Genomic DNA, 6087 nt, shown 5'->3' with positions numbered 1-6087 from the left:
CCTACCCCTCCCCCACCCACAGCACCTCTGCACCCTTTACGCCATCCGTGCCCCTGCACCCACCCCTCCGCCACCCACAACACCTCTGGACCCCCTCCCACACCCACCCCTCCACCACACGTAGCACCTTGGACACCATCCACAGCCGCTACAAGTGATTCCCTGAATCGGGCTGATCAGCCGCACAGATAGGAACCTCACTGAACCCACCCCCTTTCCAAACCCCCCAAACTTTTGTGAGTATAGTTGCTACCAATGGACATTGGATTTATTAGAAACACTAATACTGTGGCCATTATGTGTATAAGCAACACTGCTACCTGTGCCCATTGTGTATAAGTGGCGCTGCTACCTGTGCACACTGTGTGTATAAGCGGCTGTGCTACCTGTGGGCACTGTGTGTATAAGCGGCTTTGCTACCTGTGGGTATTGTGTGTATATGCCGCTCTGCTACCTGTGGGTACTGTGTGTACACGTGGCTCTGCTACCTGTGCCCATTGTGTGTATAAGCACCTCTGCTACCTGTGGGCACTGTGTATAAGTGCCTCTGCTACCTGGGGGTATTGTGTGTATAAGCGGCTCTGCTAGCTGTGGGCACTGTGTGTGTATAAGCGTCTCTGCCCCCTGTGGGTATTGTGTGTATAAGCGGTTCTGCTACCTGTGGGTAATGTGTGTACATGTGGCTCTGCTACCTGTGCCCATTGTGTGTATAAGCCCCTCTGCTACATGTGGGCACTGTGTGTATAAGCGCCTCTGCCCCCTGTGGGTATTGTGTGTATAAGCGGTTCTGCTACCTGTGGGTAATGTGTGTATAAGCGGCTCTGCTACCTGTGGGTATTGTGTGTATAAGCGGTTCTGCTACCTGTGGGTATTGTGTGTATAAGCGTCTCTGCTACCTGTGGGCATTGTGTGTATAAGCGGCTCTGATACCTGTGGCTACTGTGTGTATAAGCTGCGCTGCTACCTGTGGGCGCTGTGTGTATAAGCTGCGCTGCTACCTGTGGGTATTGTGTGTATAAGCGGCTCTGCTACCTGTGGGCATTGTGTGTATAAGCGGCTCTGATACCTGTGGCCACTGTGTGTATAAGCTGCGCTGCTACCTGTGGGCGCTGTGTGTATAAGCTGCGCTGCTACCTGTGGGTATTGTGTGTATAAGCGGTTCTGCTACCTGTGGGTATTGAGTGTATAAGTGGCTCTGCTACCTGTGGCCATTGTGTGTATAAGCGGCTCTACTACCTGTGGCCACAGCACCTTGGTATCTTATCTACAGTGCATTGCTGTTACTCATCTGGTACTTCATAATGCAGACACTAGCAATATATACTACACTCTACACTATGTTATTCATTGTGCCCTGCGGCCACTCTGCACGCCCTCACAAAGGCCTACGCCCCCTTGACAATATTTACCCACTGCCATAAAAAAAAATCAGGTAATACTCCATCTAATAACAATTATAGCACAGCTGAAGCCCGTGCAGGGGATAATGGATCGTAGCCTCTTGCAACGGTATTTTCTGTCTAACACCTTCCCTCTCTTTATCCTCTCCTTACCACCCTGACTCTCCCTATCCTTTACCAATCGCACAGCGTTTCTCTACATTCCCTTTCTCCCCCCTTACGCATCTCTATCTTATCTCAACTGGACACCATTTCTGTATGCCCTCTATACTGCCCTGCGTTTCTGGTTCTGTTATCTACCGGCCTGCGTATGTTCAAAGGCGTGCAGAGGTTAACGGGGCGTAGCCCCTAACGACGGTGTGAAGAGCGCCCGTACGGCGCGATGAATCACCTAGTTTAGAATATTTCATATTGACAAAGAAATGAAAAGGCAAGATATTTTAGGTGTGGTGCCTGAGGAAATAAAAATATAGCTTGTTAAGTTTATATAAAACTTTTGAACCAGCGACTGCATTAAAATAAAGTGTGTGAAAGCAGAAAAAAGAAAGTGATTGAAATCTAAACGTCTGTATACCTGACACTAAAAAACCTCTTTAAATTAATTGATGTGTGCTAATGCAGCAACATACATATTCGTAAGATATTGGTATTAAAGGGGTAATAACGTTTTAGTCGTAGAAGTTGTGGATTCCGCACAGAGATATACCTCAGTTTTTTATGATCAGCTTGTCAGTATAATATCCGTAACCAACATAGCTTTATCCATCTGTAAGTAAATCTTATTCAAATTATCTGTTGGTGGTGCTCCCAAGAGTCAGGTATTTCATGTAAAAATAGAATAGTGAAAAATACTTTTTTTCTGGGGCACTCTTGAATTAAGATTACATTTTCTTGATATGCATTAAAAATGATGTCAAGGTGTCATCTCCATTTGTTACATGAGGTACAAAAAAATATATGCTAAGGAGCATACAAAAAAAAAAAAACCACACAACACAATTTACAAAAAGTTTTTCTTCAGCGGGCGATCAGGTCCAAACTGCACATGTGTATGCACCGCAATGCGCAGGTGCATCGCACGGATACAAAGCGGATCACCGCTCAGCAATGGGTTTGTGCGATGGATCCGTTCGCACGGGCGATCGCAAGGAGATTAACAGAAAGAAGGCGTTTGTGGAAGTCAACTGACCGTTTTCAGGGAGTGTCTGGGAAAACGCAGGCGTGTCCAAGCATTTGCAGGGAGGGTAACTGATGTCAAATCCGGTCCCGGACAGGCTGATGCGATCGCAACGGCTGAGTAAGTCCTGGGCTGCACAGAGACTGCACAAAATCTGTTTGTACAGTTCTACAAATGCGTTCGCACACTTGCACAGCTAAATACACTCCCCCTGTAGGTGGCGACTATCTGATCGCAGCAGTGCAAAAATCGCTTGCTAGCGATCAGGTCTGAATTAGGCCCTATGTTTGTTGTCATTCACAATAATGGTGAGATGCAGACATATTGCACAGATTCTAAAGATTGAAAAAAATTGATTGAAAAAAGATCAATAAAGTTTTGAAAAAACTGGTGAATGTAACAGCCAAAGATATCTATGCTTGTTCACCCTACCAGGCAAAACGCGCGTCCTTTTGGATACTGTTGGTCCTTGTGCACTGGACCCAGTTTCAGGAACATTGGGAGTGCGATAAGTATTACACTTCTCTATTATAATAAATTTTATGTGTGAAAACTATTATCAATGCTTGTGCTTGGCAGGTGTATCTAAAATATTATTGCAGCCTACCTGTATACTCGGTATTTACCACTATACCTCTAATCTAATTTTCCTTATGTTCTGAGGGACCCTCTGCACTGTGCCAACACGTTTGAATGTGTGAGTTGCAGCACAAAAGCAGATCTCTCCCCATACTATACTCACTCACCTCTAGCCCATTTTCCCATAATCTCATGCTCCTGTTCATTGTCCATAGTGACACACAGGGGGACAGTAGAATTGGGGGTGAGCAACGGGAGACCATTATTAACTCTAACTTTTGCTTATTTAAGCTGCTATACGGCCACAGGAGCTAATACAATTGCTAAAACATTACTAAGTGCTTTCTGTTTTTTGTAATAATTGAACTACATGAGATATACCCTCTAACATGTATGTGATACCGATGATATTCTGAGGGTCTTTTGATTCTATGTTCATTTGACACAGATTGTTCCGAATAATAATTTCGCCTCTGTCACTTTATGGGGTATATGCAATTGCGGTCGAATTCCCGAAATTGTCGAATTTCGGGAATTTTTCGCCCAAAAAAAAAAATCGTCAATGCAATTCAGTGCTTTCCGTCCAAAAAACGGACTTTCAAAATTCGACTTTTTGAAATTCGACTTTTGTCAAATTCGGCTTTTCTGCAATGATACAAGTGCTGCAATTCGACCAAAGTGTATTCAATTGAAGTTTGGAAATTCGACAACAGTGCTTTTAGACAATAAATTCGACATTTTCAATCCGCCACACTTTGGTGGGTGAAACTAATAAAAAAAATTTAAAACATGTTTTTTTTTGTGTTTTTTTTATTGATAATAGCATATCTATTTATATTAGAAGGGATTAGGTACTTGGTTTGTCTTTTTTGGAGGCACAAGTATTATTTATATATTTTTTAAAATAATATATATATTTTTTTTAGATGGAATGTTAAAATCCCGGAAAAAAATGGCGTGGGGTCCCCCCTCCAAAGCATAACCAGCCTCGGGCTCATCGAGCTGACCGCGGGTAACCCCACCGCTGACGGCAAAGTTCCCACCATTGAAAGTAATGGAGAGGCTTTGCGATGCGCTGTCTGACCTCAGACGCAAGACAGCCAATCAGGTGAGCGCCACGAAGTAGCGCTTCCTGATTGGCTGAAGGGACCTCAGTGACAGGAGTCACGTGGGGTCCCGGCATTCGTGGAAAGGGGTCCCATGTGTCAACATGAGACCCCTTTCAGTCCGCTGGTACGGGTGTGCGTGTTTTTATTTTGTTAAGTACGAGGATTTTATCTCTGGACGTGGATTTATCTCTGGACACTGGCAGGTGAGTATAATTTTTTTCACAGGTACCCTCGGATCGTCGGAGACTGTGGCAGTCGGCGTGTCAACATAGGTAAGTATGTGTGTGTCGGCAGTGTGTAATAAAGTTGTACTTGTCACGGTGTGTGTCTCCTGTTTTTATTTGGGTATTTTCTTTCCAGTAGTACTACAGGTACCAGCGGGCCCGTTTTTCTCCCGCATGCTGGTACTTGTGGTTCTCCAAGTACCAGCTTGCGGGGGAGGCTTGCTGGGACTTGTAGTACTACTGGAAAAAACAATATTCTGTCATTTTCCTCAAGGCTATCAGCGTCCCATCCGCAGCCCTTGGATGGGGGGTACAGCCTCGGGCTTCACCCCAGGCCCTTGGGTGGCTGGGGGGGGGACCCCTTGATTGAAGGGGTCCCCACTCCCCCAGGGTACCCCGGCCAGGGGTGACTAGTTGGATATTTAATGCCACGGCCGCAAGGCACTGTATAAAAGTGACCCCCGGCTGTGGCATTATCTGTCCAGCTAGTGGAGCCCGATGCTGGTGTAAAAAATACGGGGGACCCCTACTCTTTTTGTCCCCCATATTTTTTGCACCAGCATCAGGCGCAGAGCCCGGTGCTGGTTTTAAAAATACGGGGGATCCCATGTCAATTTTGTCCCCGCATTTTTAGAACCAGGACCAGCTCGAAGAGCTTGAGGCTGGTTATGCTTTGGAGGGGGGACCCCACGCCATTTTTTTACGTTTTTTTCCCGTTTTTCCCCGTTTTTTTAAATCGCGGCAAAATCCGGCAAATCGGCCGTTTTTCGCCCGCGGGACTGTCGAATCCGTTTTTCATTGAATATGGTGAATTCCGGCAGCCACCTGCCGGAATTCACCTGTCGAATTGTGTCGAATTAAAAAACGGCAATAATTTGCCGCGATTCGCCGCTAATTGCATATACCCCTATGATGTTTCTCTTTCATCCACTAGGGGACACTAGCAGGGCCGGTGCAAGGTTTCTAGGCGCCCTAGGCAAAGCTACACAATACCGCCCCTGCCCCATCCCCCCTTTCGGAAACCCAGCGTGCGGGTCTTAGCACATACGGGAAATGTGGATAAAACCCCCAAAACTAGGTTTTTACCACATTTTCCCATTAGTACATCCCGCAGGATGGGTATGGTATACTGGCTGTAAGGATGTCGGCGGTCAGAATACCGATTCCGACTGGCTAAAACCTGACAGGGGAGTTTAGGTAAGAGAACCCTAATCCTCCCCATAACTTTCTCTCCCTGCAGCCTAAACCTGACCCTAATCTCTCCTCCAGCAGCCTAACCCTATCTCTCCCTTCCCACAGCCTAACAATCACCTCCCCCTCCTGCAGTTTAACCCTAACCACCCTGCAGCCTAACCCTAACCTTCCCCACCCCCTGTAGCCTAACCCTCACCTCCCCCTCCCGCAGCCTAACCTTAATCCCCCCCAGTGGTGCAAGTATAAAAAATGTCTTACGGGTACTGTGTGCGCGCGCCGAAGGCGCGTGCGCCAAAAAATGGGTGTGGCCAAATGCCACATGGGGCGTGGCCAATGGAAATGGGGGCGTGATACACATATGGGGGATGGGGCAGATACACGTATGACCCCAATAGTGCCAGATA

This window comes from Pseudophryne corroboree, chromosome 4 (genome assembly GCF_028390025.1).
Source record: "Pseudophryne corroboree isolate aPseCor3 chromosome 4, aPseCor3.hap2, whole genome shotgun sequence".
NCBI lineage: Eukaryota > Metazoa > Chordata > Amphibia > Anura > Myobatrachidae > Pseudophryne > Pseudophryne corroboree.
This window is presented reverse-complemented; position numbering follows the sequence as displayed.